Raw genomic sequence first — 18,444 nt, 5'->3', positions numbered from 1 at the left:
TAATTCTTCACTCTCTTTCATATCGGAACTTATTTAAAATTTGTGAGACCCTGTAAATCCACTTTAAAGCTGATCTATTACTTCAGGTTTTCAAGCCTAGCAAACTCAAACTGCTATTAACAAAAAAAAAACCCCTCCAACAAGATTGCTTTGCATGGGTTCAGCTTTACCTTGGCTCACCCAGCTCTAAGAGCTTTCTACAGACCGGGGTTTTTTCCTTGGCCTAGGATAGGGATCTTGTTTTGGTGAAGAAGTTATATCTGCCACATGGCCACTGTAAAGCAGACTTAACACCTGGTTTTTTTCTCAATGTTGCCTCCAGGCAAGGGAGAAGGTTGGAAAAGTCACTTTTACAAGCAGAACTTTTTTTCTTTTTTTAATTCTATTTTCTCCTCCCTTTCTTGGATGGCAGTACTGAGTGCCAGGTCTAATGCCTTGTATTAATTTTTCACAAGGAACTAATTCATTGTGTCTTGGTTTATGCCCTTAATTTTTTTCACACTGTTCATAGATTATTCTCAGTCATGCTTTTTGCATGCTTTTTGCATGCTTTTTGCATGCTTCCAGTATAACTGGCTTGTTGTGGGTATGAAGATCGTACATGGACTCCAAAGGTGAATAAATTAATGAGGAGAAAATCCAGTGAACTAACAATGACCATGAGAATTTCCTAGCTAGCAAGCTGTAAGGCAACAAGCTCCCCTGCAGCCCATGCTGAAGCCATTCTTGTTTTTATGCCCTGCATCAATAACCATACAGAGATAGAGAGAGGATATAGGCAGAAAAAGAAGCACAAGGAAGCGTGAATTATCTTAGTGAATTTAGCTCCAGTTTTGACTCCACTGAATACTTCCAAATATTCAGCATGACCCAAACTGAAATTTTTGCTCGTGGGTGCTTTAACCATTAATTTTGATTGCCTGTGAGCACACTCTCTGGCTCAATTAATATTTAATTAGAATTATTTCAGCAAGAGGGAGGGTGAATTTTCTCCTCTCAAAAAAAGAGATCATCTGGCAGAGGGTGCAACCAAAATCAGATTTGCTGCAGGCTTGAGCATTACAGTTAGAGAGCGACTGTCTGCTGCTATTACCACCTTCTCCTACAGGCATGTTTTGAAAGACAAGCACTGCAAGGAGAAGGATTTAAAACACTGTGCATTTTAGATCAAGTCTTCTCCAAGAATTATTGGTGAAGCTCAATATGAAGATGGCCATAGGGTCAGCAACATTAAAAAAATTGGTCTATCTTTTATGTGGTGTGCCTGTCCTCCTGAGCATAGGACCAAAATGCTTCCAGGGATACGGTGGCACTATTGTGTAAGACATAGTTAAAGATTTTCTATTTCCTCATTTCTCACACAACAAATCATGAATATCTTGTCAAGACTGCAGACATGTGTCACTGTTTACAGGAACCGGTTATAATTTTTATTTTGAAGCTAGCTGAAGAATACACATCTGTGAAGGAAAGCTAAAGGAGAAATCTACTATGGCTGCAGAGCAAAATAATGAATGTAATCCTGGAAAGCTGTTCAATTTATGTATTATCATGACTAACAGACGTTTGCAGCTATTTGTTCTTTTCCCAGGAAAGGTAATCCAAACCTGGAGAAGAGAGATAATACATTTCCTTGAACTACAAATTCATTTCAGCATAATCATGGTAATTGATGTATTCCAAAATGGTATCTTGAAAATAGGACTAAGCACATTTCTTCACAAAAAATTAAGCAGGACAGTCTGAGTAGAAAAGGTCAGATAGAAAATTATATTGTAAACACTGTGTAATATCCTGATTGTATCTACAAGACTTTTCCTTCTTTCCTCAATGTTTCACCAAACCTTTATGCTGTAGCCTGAAGCCAAAGTACTTTAAAGGCCCATCATGATAGCTGGTCAACCAAAATTGAAAAGCAGCATTTGCTTTACACGTTGCCTTCAATGTCACAGAAAAATAACATTATCATATTCAGCTACCCATAACATGGAAAGATGCTTCAAGAATAGGATGGACATCCTTGGAGAACAAAATGGGTGAGTAACTTGGCAAGATGTATGTCAGCAGGACTGTCTGAAGAGGACAATAATTCCTTAACTAAGTTCCCGTGACCAAAAATGACAACACTGCTGACTCTCCAGCTGTAAGATTGAGATGGCAGAATTTCAGTGGTATGTGGGATGTTAAAAACAACCTAGAAATGGCTTATTTTTCTTCTTCTTTGAAATGAAAAAAGACTTTTTTAAGTGCTGACTTCAGAGAAAGAATTCCGAAAAACCATTTTTTTTCAATAGAGACCGAAATCATGGCGTGCTTATTCACCTATCTAATGGATAATAAAGAATCCATTTTTGAACCAGGCAAGCTCCCTTTGGCTTTAATGAGTTCCATACTTAGGTAGGAACTGAGTAAAGACTCAAACCCAACCATGTCCATTTTCCTCCAATGTCCATGCTCTTCTGCCTAACCTATTGAAACATTGAAGATATGCACAAACACTGCTGAAGAATGGAGTTCCATTTGATTGGTGTCACTTTTAGAAACAAATGCTCACAAACTTTTCATGTGAGCTTTATATATATATATATTAGTTGAAAAGTACACAATATTTTAACTGTCTCTTTTTTCTGTTTAAGTATTTTCTAGAATAATTCACCATTAAGGCAGTTATGCAATAATTTTCCAGCTCTTCTTTTATATAGCTATCAAATCTACTTTTCCAAGAGTGTTAAGCGACTCTCTTGGTTTCCATGAATTTTAAAACATTATTTCTGAAATTTCAGACCTTTTCTCCTCATTATTTTCATATTCTCCATATATATTTTACGAATCTGCTTGTTTACCATTGTTTTGTTACATTCTTATCAAACATCACTTTGTTTACCCTTTGCTCTTTCTCGTCTGATTCTTGTTGATAGTTGTTTTCTTGCTTCCAGCAGAACTCTTATGATTTCATTGCTATGCCCTCATTAGACATTTTTATTGAAAATGAACATATACAGCTGATTAGAACTTTACCCACCATTTGCAATCTTCATTTCACAGAATCCCAGAATCCCTAAGGTTGGAAAAGACCTGTAAAATCATCGAGTCCAACCATCAACCAACAAACACCACCATGCCCATTAAACCATGTCCCACAATGCCTCATCCACACATTCCTTGAACACCTCCAGGGATGGTGACTCCACCACTTCCCTGGGAAGTTTATTCCCGTGTCTTTCTCTATATCACTTTTATTTCTCATTTCGGAGTGCCCAGATTTTTGCTTTAAGTTTCATTTTTTCTGCAAGCATCTATACAGAGTACATATCACCTTTTACTTTTCTTTTTTCCTCTGCCTTAAATGCTTGGTAATTTAAATTTTCATCATTTTCATACATTTTTGGAAAGTGTATTAGATCTCAATGTGATAAAAGAATACAACCACCAAAATACTTTAGTATAGACAAAGTGCGAGGAGAACAGGTAGAGAGTGAAAGATGCATCACATAAAAAGCCAGGGTCTGAACACGAATAGATTTGTATTTCCTCAGAAGACGTTATTTCTTTGTCACACTTGGAATATGGCTCTGGATTCACCTAGCAGCTGACCAGCAGCATCCCTGCAGTCCTTAAGAAAGTCTTGCCGACCTAAAGGGACCTTGCCTTCCCCAGTAAATGAAGTTTCCTTCCTGTAAAATATTGCAGATCGTTGTTAGGTGAGTGATAGGTAAATAAAAAAAGTGATTGCCCTGTCTTACTACCAAAAAAAGTTTCTCCTCCACTGCAGGAGGTAAAGCAAAGGTAAAAATCGCCAAATTACCTTTACATTTGTGTATAACAAACTCAGGGCTATGTTAGCTCTATGAACTTCGACTAAAAGGATGAAAAGATTGCTCTGAATACACCCAAATAGGGATGAAGTCTGTCCTCCCTGAACTGTATAAAAGAGAGACCATTGAGTATAAGGATATGCTATCAAAAAAGCGCTATTAAAATCATTAACGTGAAGACACAAAAAAACCCCCCCAAAACCTAGCATTTAAGTTATTTACTAAAGCAACAACAATAACACTTTAATACAAACTAGCTATCATTTCTTTATGTACTGCCTGTAGAATCATAGAATGGCTCAGCTTGGGCAGGAGCTCAGGAGGTCTCCAGCCCAACGTGCTACTCACAGCACAGTCAGCTCTGAGGTCAGACCTGCTTGCTCAGGTTGGACTGGGAATGATCCCAGTCTGTCCTGGGAAAGGGCCGGGGGATCAAGTTTGGACTGGGAATGATCCCACTCTGTCCTGGGTGGGGGCGAGGTGATCCAGTTTGGACTGGGACAGGGCCCAGTCTGTCCTGGGAGGGGGCCAGGGGATCCAGTTAGGACTGGGAATGATCCCAGCCTGTCTGGGGAGGGGGACAGGGGATCCAGTTTGGACGGGGAATGATCCCAGTCTGTCCTGGGAGGGGGCCAGGAAATGCAGTTTTGACTGGGACAGGGCCCAGTCTGTCCTGGGATGGGGCCAGGGGCTCCAGTTTGGACTGGGAATGATCCCAGTCTGTCCTGGGAGGGGGCCAGGGGATCCAGATTTGATGGGGAATGATTCCAGTCTGTCCTGGGATGGGGCCAGGGGATCCAATTTGGACTGGGAACGATCCCAGTCTGTCCTGGGAGGGGGCCAGGGGATCAAATTTGGACTGGGAATGATCCCAGTCTGTCCTGGGAGGGGACCAGGGGATCCAGTTTGGACTGGGTATGATCCCAGTCTGTCCTGGTAAAGGGCCAGGGGATCCAATTTGGACTGGGAATGATCCCAGTCTGTCCTGGGAGGGGGACAGGGGATCCAATTTGGACTGGGACATGGCCCATTGCATCCTGAGTCGGGCCAGGGGATCCGAATTGGACTGGGAATGATCCCAGTCTGTCCTGGGAGGGGGCCAGGGGATCCAGTTTGGACTGGGACAGGGCCCAGTCTGTCCTGGGAGTGGGCCAGGGGATCCAGTTTGGACTGGGACAGGGCTCACTCTGTCCTGGGAGGGGGCCAGGGGATCCAGTTAGGACTGGGAATGATCCCAGCCTGTCTGGGGAGGGGGACAGGGGATCCAGTTTGGACTGGGAACGATCCCGGTCTGTCCTGGGAGGGGGCCAGGGGATCCAGTTTGGACTGGGACAGGGCCCAGTCTGTCCTGTGAGGGGGCCAGGGGCTCCAGTTTGGATGGGAATGATCCCAGTCTGTCCTGGGAGGGGGCGAGGGGATCCAGTTTGGACTGGGACAGGGCCCAGTCTGTCCTGGGATGGGGCCAGGGGATCCAGTTAGGACTGGGAATGATTCCAGTCTGCCTTTGAGACGAGCCAAGGGATGCATTTTGGACTGGGAATGATCCCAGTCTGTCCTGGGAGGGGGCCAGGGGATCCAGATTTGATGGGGAATGATTCCAGTCTGTCCTGGGATGGGGCCAGGGGATCCAATTTGGACTGGGAACGATCCCAGTCTGTCCTGGGAGGGGACCAGGGGATCCAGTTTGGACTGGGTATGATCCCAGTCTGTCCTGGAAAAGGGCTGGGGGATCCAATTTGGACTGGGAATGATCCCAGTCTGTCCTGGGAGGGGGACAGGGGATCCAGTTTGGACTGTGAATGATCCCAGTCTTTCCTTGGAGGGGGCAAGGGGATCCGGGTTGGACTGGGAATGACCCCAGGCTGTCCTGGGAGGCGGCCAGGGAATCCAGTTTGCACTGGGAATGATCCCAGTCTGTCCTGTGAGGTGTCCGGGGGATCCAGTTTGGACTGGGAATATTCCCAGTCTGTCCTGGGATGGGGATAGGGGATGCATTTTGGACTGGGTCACGGACCATTCTGTACTGGGCAGGGGCCAGGGGACCCAGTTTGGACTGGGAAAGATCGCAGTCTTTCCTGGGAGGGGGCCAGGAGGTCAAGTTTGGACTGGGAATGATCCCAGTCTGTTCTGGGAGGGGGCCAGGGGATCCAGTTTGGACTGGGACTGGGCCCAGTCTGTACTGGGAAGGGGCCAGGGGATCCAGTTTGGACTGGGACAGGGCCCAGTCTGTCCTGGGAGGGGGCCAGGGGATCCAGTTAGGACTGGGAATGATCCCAGTCTGTCCTGGGAGGGGGCCAGGGGATCCAGTTTGGACTGGGAATGATCCCAGTCTGTACCTGGAAGGGACAAGGGGATCCAGTTTGGACTGGGAATGATCCCAGTCTGTACTGGGAGGAGGCCATCAGATCCAGTTTGGACTGGGAATGATCCCAGTCTGTTCTGGGAGGGGGCCAGGGCATCCATGACTGCTCTGGGATAAGCCTGCCTCTGTTTGCACCGTATCTGAGCATCGAATAGCTCTTCCCTGAGCCGATCTGACCATATGCCAGCAGAATAGCGTTATAACCCCGCCAGGCTTTCCCCAGCACTCCTTGACCAAGATCGCAAAAGACCTCTCTCTAAAAAAAGATCAAGTGCATCCTCTTCATAGATGAGCGAGCAAATGCATACACGAGCACTGCTGTCTGCTAGGGGTGCTCCCACTAATAGTTTAAATCAGGAATCAGGATTTGCAAACACACTTGAAAGTGGTACTGAGTTCCAGGATGACAGAAATGTAGACAAAACCTACATAATGCTGCAAACCAGTAAACTGACAAGTGCCAGTCGTTTGCATTACGTTTACATGCGTGTTAGTAATGGGAGATAAACGAACCGACCAGTCTGCAAGTGTGTGTTAGCTACAACTGCTTTTAGTTGGTTCTTGGAATAAAATCTTACCTGGCTGGCGTAAACTGTTGGGTCCTGCTGAGATGAGCATACCATTCTCGCCCTTTAGGAAGCCGCTATGAGACCAATAGGCTAGATCAAAAGTAAAGGTTTTCCTGGGCCCTCGATTCCTAGGGTCACATATGCTTGTGCTGGTGGTGTTCCTAGAAATCACGCACCTGCTCCCTGCATTCTTCTCTCTCTGTGTGTTAAAATTACAATTGTAGTATTGCAAGACAAGCGATCAGTCATTCACTAATAATTCATGGTTTAGTCTGGATTTAAACCAAGTTCAGCAGCAACGCACACCACACCAATGACTGCTGTGGGGTAAGCCTGCTCTTGAACCATGCCAGGTGATAACAGAGCCAAGGAGTAAGTGACCTGAACGAAGGGACGCATCAGTAACCATCACATGCCTTCTTCCCTCTACCTCACATACCGCTCAGCCGCATAGCACAGTGCACTGGAAAATGCGTTTTCTTTTAGGAACAGCTTTAATTCAAAAGGAACCATGGTACAGTTCTCGCCAAGCGTATCAAACAGACTCATTACCTCGACTACTTTGGTGAAAGAAGCATTTCTGGAATGGAAACCCGCAAGTTTTGCACAGAAGACAAAAGTACAAACCAAATAAGAAACAAATGCTAGCTTATTAATTGAAATTCTATTTTTTTCGTAGTATTTTCTGTTTGGCCTAGGCTAACAGGTTACAAGCATTGCCTAACAATGGAACAATTCCTAACAAAAGGAACTTCTGACGGGGGAATTAAACTACTTCGCTATCTGCGGCCTTGTTTGCACACTGGGCATATTCTTGCCATACGATCTGCTAAAATTCTAAGTATTTCGGCACATCCTGGTGGATTTAGGCAGCAAAGGATTGCCACCAGGTCCTTGGGGGAAGGCCTCCTCCCCTGTGCTCTCCTCCAATACTGAGCGTCTCTTCCTGCCGCACCGCCCTCTCCCTCCTGTACTCCGGGGTGTGCTTGATTCCCCAGCCGTCCGGGCGGGTGTTTGCTCATGAGTAGCCGTTTTTTCTGGTTTAGCATGTGGAACACTTATTGTTCTTCTCTTAGGAGTATCACAGATTTCCGCTCTCCCTCCTGAACGTATGTCTTCCTGAGTAGAGACAGATTCTGTGCCTGCCAAGAGATTGTGTGCCCTCTTCAGAGCACTTCTTCTAGGAGTGACAGGAAGTTGAAATTCTGTTTGAGGCAGCGATGGTTTAGACAGATCAAGGTCAGAATATCCTGAAGCTTCCAATGAACTCCTCTTTATTCTTCTGCCTCTCTTAGTTGGCACAGGAAAAAGGAGGTGGTCACTAGGCTGCACCTCTTGATCCTTGACAATATTTTCAGTAAACTGTAAATGAATGTTTTCCCGTTTTCTTGCACTTCTGCTGGGACTGACTGCTATTTTTGTCTCATGATCAGTGTCATTCTGGCCAGTTCCCTGATCTCCTGCTGAACGTTTTCCTCCTCTAGTCATTTTGGAAGCAGCAGAAGCAATAATGCTACCTCCAGCAAGAGAAGTTTCCTCATTAGCCACTTCCATGAGCTCAGATGCGGCTTCCTTTGCTCTCTTTAATCCACTTCTTGGAGTAACGGCTATGGACTGTGTACGGACGGGCGATGTTTGCCCATCAGAATGGCTGCTTTCTACTTCTTCTGAATTGGCCCGTTTAGGCTTCCTACCTCTCCTAGGAGTAACAGGGATCACAGGTATGCGCTCATCATCTTGAGCATTTTCTTCTGTTTGAAGGCTAGAAGTCTCAGATGCTTCTTTTGTTTGCCTGGTACTTCTCCTAGGAGACAGCCCTAACAAAACAGGTTTGGCTGTCTTCAGTAGTTGCTGATGGCCTGCCGATGGAATACTTTGACTGCTAGTCAGTTGTCCCCTTGCGCGTCTTCTAGGAGTGACGGCATGCTCTACTTGACATGTGCTGGTTTCATCTTCCACTTCTTCTGGCACAGTTGGTAAGGGAGGTTTTGCCTTCTGGGATCTAGTTTTCTTTCTACCTGTGGTTTCATGATTTTTTTCATTTTGTGAGACGGAACCATGCGTATTTGGTTTCAGTGGGCTGGATGGCATGAATGAAGTAGAAGCTCTGCATGGCGAATGTGAGCTACCACCCTGTGATGGGATCCAGAAAAGCTGTGGGTTTGTTGCAACTGGTATGGCCTTTTCTTCTGATGCAGAGGACATTTTGGACTCCTGGTGGTGTGTTTCACTTCATGAACAGAGAGAGAGACAGTCGTCAGTAAGCTTCAAAACAAACCCTGAAGAGCTTTACAAGTTGCTTTCTCACTGTAAAATCTTCATGTTTCAAAACAGAAAAAATTAAGAAAAATCAGAAATTCCTTTAGCAACATATCTGCATTCAATTTGTGACTCATTCTTATGCAATGAATCAAGTCCTTAGCATTCTTCCCGGCTATCTAACACTAGATAATAACATAACACCAGAGCGATATTAAAGAACGAGATACCATTTGTCTTCTGTAGAAAGAGTGCAACGGCTCTATTGGAGGTTTAGAACAAACCAAACAAAAGTTTCTACCCGGGCATGTTACCACTTGAAATCAAGGGTTGTTTCATTGCTAACAGTCCGTCTTTCTCGCTAAGCACTTGCAGCTTTTAAAGTATCTGGTGAGAAAACTGCTTCCCTTTCCATAAGCAAGGAGATGCTAATGGAGCACACACAGAAAATAGAAATTAAGTGTCTAAAATACTGCCAGAAAGTATCCAAAGCCCCCAGATAAACTCACTAACGTGACAGGAATCTCAGGTGTAATTTTTAGCTACACCATTTTCAGACAAAAGCAGGGCTTCTGTTCACAGTATCTGCTTAGTAACCCTCAAACCGTTCAAAGGTTCATATAGCCTGTTGAATGAAATCTTTATCACCGTACTTGGGGGTCTGCAATGATTTCAGAAAAAAGTTTCGAATGGACAGCTAGTCAATTTGACTTCTGTTCACGCCAAATTAGTTCTGTTCGCAGCCAGAAAGGAATCGAAAAGCCGTTGTATATCAGAACACAGGAAAGAAGCAATACCGGCTCACAATCATAGTTTTCAAACACAGGAAAGCCAGCAGTTACATGTTGTGTGAACCCAACAGTGTATCTGTTTTATAAACTTACCCTTCACGTGCAGTCCCCAAAGGAGCAGCCTCAGCAGCTTTAAACACCAATTTACCATCCTCAGGAAGGGTAAGAGAGTCAGCATTTGATTCTTCCACAAATCCTACAAAAACAGACAGAAGGATGACTTCCCTGTTGCACTTAACATCACTTCTTTTAAAATGATCATATGATTTTAAAGTGAGCCTTTACGCATTTCACCTACGATAGCGATCTAACAAAATAATGCTACCAAGACTTCAAATGCACAGGAGGTCTGAAGTCTTCTTTCCAGTAAAACACGAAGTCTGATGCGTAATTTCAGTCAAGAAAACAAAATGGCCATTGATATTCTGTTTACAAACTAAACTTGATATGTTACGGACCTAACACATAAAAACTTCAGAAAACACCCCTCCTTCTTAAAATCCGGTAGCAAGTTTTCTCATTTCTCTTTGGATACCCGTCTCATTCCAGCAACGCTCCTTTCCTTTCTTGACTCCATTTCCCCTCTTCTACAAGAATGCAGCTAAGGTCCTTGCTTGTTCTTTTCTCTAGAGATTGACTAGTGGCGTTGAAACCCAACTGCTTGCTAACCTGTTTTTATCTCAACAGGTTCCGTTCTAGAAACATCCTCCTCTTCTTCTTTGTTTCTACTGTCTGCTTCCTCCGGATCCAGCAATTATCTTTGCAGACAGCATGCAGGACTGGGATAATTTTGCTAGCTCAGGCCAAACAAGAGCTATACTGACTGCCCTCTAATGCTTCCAGACTACGGAAATTGTACAGAACTCTTTGTACCACAGTCCAGCAACGACAAAGTTTCTTTATACGGTTATTCTTTAATGATTAGGACCTTAGCATTATTTCTAAGGAAAAGCACCCTGGATTTCTTCTCCAACTACAAGACGTCTAAAACAGGACAGGCAAATGTTTTGACCTGTCTTACTCAAAACACGCGGATCTGGAGCATCCCTCCAGAATGGCTGCTTTCTACTTCTTCTGAATTGGCCCGTTTAGGCTTCCTACCTCTCCTAGGAGTAACAGGGATCACAGGTATGCGCTCATCATCTTGAGCATTTTCTTCTGTTTGAAGGCTAGAAGTCTCAGATGCTTCTTTTGTTTGCCTGGTACTTCTCTTAGGAGACAGTCCCAACAAAACGGGTTTGGCTGTCTTCAGTAGATGCTGATGGCCTGCCGATGGAATACTTTGACTGCTAGTCAGTTGTCCCCTTGCGCGTCTTCTAGGAGTGACGGCATGCTCTACTTGACGTGTGCTGGTTTCATCTTCCACTTCTTCTGGCACAGTTGGTAAGGGAGCTTTTGCCTTCTGGGATCTAGTTTCCTTTTTACCTGTGGTTTCATGAATAGATTGTTCTACAACTCCAGATGTCAATTCTTTAATTCTTGTGCCTTTCATTACATCCGGTAAGTTCTCAAAAGCTACCTTAAGGGGTTCAGGCACATATGGGAGTGACTCTGCAATATTTTGAGATTCCTGATCACTAGTTACAGGGGACACTGAATTTGTCACATGTTCTTGGTTTTCAGTATTTCCTAAACTGTTCACAGGTTTTTCCCCTGTTGTTGTGCCAGACGGTTTAGAAGCATTTAACAGTGTAGGGTCTCCCATCTCTGCTTCACCACCTTCTCCTTCCAAGACTAAAGGAAAATTACTCTGCTCTCCATCTCCCTCAGCTGCATCACATTCACCATCTTGGTTAGCAGGCAAATCCCATGGAAACTGTTGCTCTGTGGTATTATAGCTGTATTGAAGATTGCCTGGCGGACGTAGTTCACTAGATGGTGATGCTTCAGGTGCTGCTTCTGAGGTTTGCACCTTACCCGCACTATCTTCAATGACCTGGAGTTAAAAAACGTCTGTTAATGCATTATTAATTACCAAACAGACTAACTTCCAACTGAGGGAGACAAAACTGAGGACAGTGAAATACTGCGTTTCCTTTCACATCACCACTGAATGTAAAGTTAGAAACATACAATGTACTCTCTCCTACAGAGAAAAGTTTATGCGGTTAAGGGACAGAGACCAGAGTATTCAGTGTATGCAATCACATGCTCCATTTCTGAGATTTCTGTTCCCAAAGCCGAGACGAGCTAACTAACTGACAGCCTATTTAACTTCATCTGAAGTCTGGGACACCGAAAACCTTTTCCCGTTCCTCGAGACCAATCTGTTTGTGGTATGCCTACCTTTCAGTTTGTACTTCACTCTAACTGTTATTAATTCCTGTGAGTATAATCCTACAGGAAACGGACAGTATAGTCTATATGGTACTTAGAGGACATCCGCAATGAATCCAAAGAACTCATCGGCCCTGGTAGAAGTAAGAACAATGGGGGAAAACCCGGGACACTGGAGAATCGCTAGTTCTCATTTTCAGCCCATGTGAACAGCTTTTTAAAATTCATATTTTACAAAGTTTAGATGTCAAGGAAACGTGTTTTTACAAAAAAAAAAAATTAGTTTTAAGCAGCTGGAAATATCTTGACACTGAAATTAACTCATTACTGGGAATTCTGTTTATGTTAATAAGGAACAAATAGTAAAGGATCTAAGCACGTAAATCATTCTGAAAATGAGTTCGCTTCCCACATCGTTTTCTCATTCGGTAAACGGCCCCCAGTATCGACAAGCTGCACTCCCCAACTTTTCTTATTGCCTTTAACATTGAGATTATTTATTTTTTCAGTCAAATAAGAAATGTTTAAGTTCTAGTAAACCAAATCAATGCATGCTTTTTTGAAAAATAGGTTAGGCATTTTTCCTTCTACTACTACAGCTCTCAAGGGCCCAAGTCTTGACAGGTTCTATTCTGTGTTATAGGTACAGAAAATGCATAGGAGACAAACGTATCTGCCATCACGTAATGAGGTTTTAGCTTGTCGGCTAAAGAAACCGAGACTTTTTCGTGTGCCTTCTAATTGCAAGTAAGACAGGACTGTCCTCAGTTTGCAAAGTGTTTTTGATTTTGCAGAAAATGGGAGAATAGTTTACTTACATTAATTTCCTCAGTTTTAGGAAGAGCGTTAGCAACACTTGCTTCTTCCTGCGGAAAAGGAACATTTTCTTCAACTCCAGCTGCTTCTAGGTTACGTTCTTTAGGTAAATCCACACGCTTCCCCTCAAGGCGATTTTCGGAATGAGTACTGACCACATCCTCACTGTCAAGGATACTTATCACAGCTGGAAGAGATTTGTATAATTTTAACTTAAGTAAGTGCTATATAAATGACACAGGTTTAAACAACAGGAAGTAACAGAGGGAGCAGGAGCCAACAATACAGTTCTCCATCCTGACACATATATCGGGCTTTCTCCAAAAACTAGAAGCCAGAACTATCTGTCTGGTAAAGGAGGCAGCCCCACAGTATTTTTTTATTTAAAAAAAAAAAAAAAAAAAAAAAAAAAAAAAGAGGGAAGGGAAGGGGAAAATCAGCTGTCAAGTCCATAGAGAAAAAGAACGAGAGAGAAAAGGGTGACTGGAAAGGCCCACTGATAGCTCATTATTCTTCACAGCCTGAATACCGAGGATGCATCATCTTTTGAAATAGTAACTCAAGCAGCAGATCCCATAGCACACAAATTAGTACTGGTGTACAACATTAAAATAGATACTGATCTCTCCTTCCAATTTCTCAGTATCTTTATCAAGAACAGGAACATGCACTGTGCATTTGCTACAGGGACTTCCTTTGAGGAGGCTATTCTCTCTACAGTTTAATCAAAGCTAGCAGCAGCATGCTAGTACTACTTCAGTCTGACACCCCTGTAGTGGTATGGCAAACCACACATTTTACTTCAGGAGTTCAGCTCCCTTAACTCACGTAACCTCTCCAACACACTGTACACACATTCAATGTCTGCCTCCGGGGATCCAGAAAGCTGTGGGTGTGTTGCAACTGGTATGGCTTTTTCTTCTGATGCAGAGGACATTTTGGACTCCTGGTGGTGTGTTTCACTTCATGAACAGAGAGAGAGACAGTCGTCAGTAAGCTTCAAAACAAACCCTGAAGAGCTTTACAAGTTGCTTTCTCACTGTAAAATCTTCATGTTTCAAAACAGAAAAAATTAAGAAAAATCAGAAATTCCTTTAGCAACATATCTGCATTCAATTTGTGACTCATTCTTATGCAATGAATCAAGTCCTTAGCATTCTTCCCGGCTATCTAACACTAGATAATAACATAACACCAGAGCGATATTAAAGAACGAGATACCATTTGTCTTCTGTAGAAAGAGTGCAACGGCTCTATTGGAGGTTTAGAACAAACCAAACAAAAGTTTCTACCCGGGCATGTTACCACTTGAAATCAAGGGTTGTTTCATTGCTAACAGTCCGTCTTTCTCGCTAAGCACTTGCAGCTTTTAAAGTATCTGGTGAGAAAACTGCTTCCCTTTCCATAAGCAAGGAGATGCTAATGGAGCACACACAGAAAATAGAAATTAAGTGTCTAAAATACTGCCAGAAAGTATCCAAAGCCCCCAGATAAACTCACTAACGTGACAGGAATCGCAGGTGTAATTTTTAGCTACACCATTTTCAGACAAAAGCAGGGCTTCTGTTCACAGTATCTGCTTAGTAACCCTCAAACCGTTCAAAGGTTCATATAGCCTGTTGAATGAAATCTTTATCACCGTACTTGGGGGTCTGCAATGATTTCAGAAAAAAGGTTCAAATGGACAGCTAGTCAATTTGACTTCTGTTCACGCCAAATTAGTTCTGTTCACAGTCAGAAAGGAATCGAAAAGCCGTTGTATATCAGAACACAGGAAAGAAGCAATACCGGCTCGCAATCATAGTTTTCAAACACAGGAAAGCCAGCAGTTACATGTTGTGTGAACCCAACAGTGTATCTGTTTTATAAACTTACCCTTCACGTGCAGTCCCCAAAGGAGCAGCCTCAGCAGCTTTAAACACCAATTTACCATCCTCAGGAAGGGTAAGAGAGTCAGCATTTGATTCTTCCACAAATCCTACAAAAACAGACAGAAGGATGACTTCCCTGTTGCACTTAACATCACTTCTTTTAAAATGATCATATGATTTTAAAGTGAGCCTTTACGCATTTCACCTACGATAGCGATCTAACAAAATAATGCTACCAAGGCTTCAAATGCACAGGAGGTCTGAAGTCTTCTTTCCAGTAAAACACGAAGTCTGATGCGTAATTTCAGTCAAGAAAACAAAATGGCCATTGATATTCTGTTTACAAACTAAACTTGATATGTTACGGACCTAACACATAAAAACTTCAGAAAACACCCCTCCTTCTTAAAATCCGGTAGCAAGTTTTCTCATTTCTCTTTGGATACCCGTCTCATTCCAGCAACGCTCCTTTCCTTTCTTGACTCCATTTCCCCTCTTCTACAAGAATGCAGCTAAGGTCCTTGCTTGTTCTTTTCTCTAGAGATTGACTGGTCGTGTTGAAACCCAACTGCTTGCTAACCTGTTTTTATCTCAACAGGTTCCGTTCTAGAAACATCCTCCTCTTCTTCTTTGTTTCTACTGTCTGCTTCCTCCGGATCCAGCAATTACCTTTGCAGACAGCATGCAGGACTGGGATAATTTTGCTAGCTCAGGCCAAACAAGAGCTATACTGACTGCCCTCTAATGCTTCCAGACTACGGAAATTGTACAGAACTCTTTGTACCACAGTCCAGCAACGACAAAGTTTCTTTATACGGTTATTCTTTAATGATTAGGACCTTAGCATTATTTCTAAGGAAAAGCACCCTGGATTTCTTCTCCAACTACAAGACGTCTAAAACAGGACAGGCAAATGTTTTGACCTGTCTTACTCAAAACACGCAGATCTGGAGAATCCCATCAGAATGGCTGCTTTCTACTTTTTCTGAATTGGCCCATTTAGTCTTCCTACCTCTCCTAGGAGTAACAGGGATCACAGGTATGCGCTCATCATCTTGAGCATTTTCTTCTGTTTGAAGGCTAGAAGTCTCAGATGCTTCTTTTGTTTGCCTGGTACTTCTCCTAGGAGACAGCCCTAACAAAACGGGTTTGGCTGTCTTCAGTAGATGCTGATGGCCTGCCAATGGAATACTTTGACTGCTAGTCAGTTGTCCCCTTGCGCGTCTTCTAGGAGTGACGGCATGCTCTACTTGACGTGTGCTGGTTTCATCTTCCACTTCTTCTGGCACAGTTGGTAAGGGAGCTTTTGCCTTCTGGGATCTAGTTTCCTTTTTACCCGTGGTTTCATGAATAGATTGTTCTACAATTCCAGATGTCAATTCTTTAATTCTTGTGCTTTTGATTACATACAATAAGTTCTCAAAAGCTACCTTAAGGGGTTCAGGCACATATGGGAGTGACTCTGCAATATTTTGAGATTCCTGATCACTAGTTACAGGGGACACTGAATTTGTCACATGTTCTTGGTTTTCAGTATTTCCTAAACTGTTCGCAGGTTTTTCCCCTGTTGTTGTGCCAGACGGTTTAGAAGCATTTAACAGTGTAGGGTCTCCCATCTCTGCTTCACCACCTTCTCCTTCCAAGACTAAAGGAAAATTACTCTGCTCTCCATCTCCCTCAGCTGCATCACATTCACCATCTTGGTTAGCAGGCAAATCCCATGGAAACTGTTGCTCTGTGGTATTACAGCTGTATTGAAGATTGCCTGGCGGACGTAGTTCACTAGATGGTGATGCTTCAGGTGCTGCTTCTGAGGTTTGCACCTTACCCGCACTATCTTCAATGACCTAGAGTTAAAAAACTTCTGTTAATGCATTATTAATTACCAAACAGACTAACTTCCAACTGAGGGAGACAAAACTGAGGACAGTGAAATACTGCGTTTCCTTTCACATCACCACTGGATGTAAAGTTAGAAACATACAATGTACTCTCTCCTACAGAGAAAAGTTTATGCGGTTAAGGGACAGAGACCAGAGTATTCAGTGTACGCAATCACATGCTCCATTTCTGAGATTTCTGTTCCCAAAGCCGAAACGAGCTAACTAACTGACAGCCTATTTAACTTCATCTGAAGTCTGGGACACCGAAAACCTTTTTCCGTTCCTCGAGACCAATCAGTGTTTGTTTCTAAAGACTTTTCTGGTGGTTTCATTTTAAACAAAGTTTACGGGCTTTTTGTTTGGTTGGTTGTTACCGTTTTTTTACAGTACGAACCTTAACCACAAGAGGAGTCTCTAGCAAATTCAGCTCTGATGCTCCTGAAGACTTCTTTTGTGAGACGGAACCATGCATATTTGGTTTCAGTGGGCTGGATGGCATGAATGAAGTAGAAGCTCTGCATGGCGAATGTGAGCTACCACCCCGTGCTGCAGAGCGTGGAGGAACAGGACGAGCCACCGAATCCAGTAATCTGTTAAGGTACACAATTTAAAATACGAAAAGAAATAAATCAGTGGAAAGAATCATGCTGCGTTCAAGAAATCTGAGATGGTACGTAACAAAAACATTCCATGAACAAGAAATACAGGTGAACCCTCCCTGTTGGGGTGATGTCTCAGGCCCACCAACAAGTCAGAGGCATTTTCTTCTTTTCAATTATTTCGTTACATTTCATACTTAATTTCCTAAATCACTGCCTCTGAGGCAAGAGTAATCCAATGTTAAGTTGCACAAGTGATGTCATTCTCGTGTCAGAAGAAAATGCATCCACATTTCAATGCTGGGACCACTTCAAATTCTCCATTTAGTTGTGTCCCTAAGTTGGCCTTTTCTTTAACAGACACAAAACTAAATGCAAACAGAACGCTTTGCAAGCACGGGAAGTGTACACACCCACACACATACACAAATATATATATATGAGAAGCAACACCTTTTTGAAATATTCATTCTGTAGATCTACTATACCTGGAACATTTTCTTAAAAATTTTCTAACTCGTGCCCCAACAGATGCATTGCGCGACTCTGCATCAGGGAGAGGATGTGTTATGACTGGTGGTTCTGTCACTCCAGGACTAGAATTAAAAGGAAAATGTAAATGACTTTCATTCCCCTGAAGTCCAAACATACCAGAATCCAAGTTTATTTGACCATACCACCTGCAGGAAAATCATCTGACAACTACTAGCCTCTTTTCCGCTCTATTATCATAGCAGAAAAACTCACTCTCCAAATATTACTTACGATGTATTGATTCTTAAATGCTACATATTGTATGCGCAAAAAAGCCAGACAAAGCTCTATTCAGGCGCACCTTCCCTCCAAAACGCTAATGCAATTCAAATGGATTTTTCTCTCTCTCTCCAAACGTGTAGCTCAAGACTAAACTTTGTTAAAAGGCTGCTTACCTATCATGCTGTGAGAAACTGGTTTTCTGCTTGTTTGCTCCCCATCCTTCTCCAATTTTGGACAATACATTACTGATGAAAGTTGCTCTTGGGTGCACATTTCCTGCATTAGCTTGTTTTGTTACTGTTGATAATGGCTTTGGTCTTACGACTGTAAAGCGAGAGGGAAAAACTCTCAGCCTCGTGTAATCAAAGCGATGGTTAGCTGTCCATTGTATTTCCCCCCCGAAAAATTACCTTCTCTTAAGACCGATGAAGGCAAATGGTAAGTCT

The sequence above is a fragment of the Gavia stellata genome, unplaced genomic scaffold (assembly GCF_030936135.1).
Source record: "Gavia stellata isolate bGavSte3 unplaced genomic scaffold, bGavSte3.hap2 HAP2_SCAFFOLD_34, whole genome shotgun sequence".
NCBI classification, from domain to species: Eukaryota; Metazoa; Chordata; class Aves; order Gaviiformes; family Gaviidae; genus Gavia; species Gavia stellata.
This window is presented reverse-complemented; position numbering follows the sequence as displayed.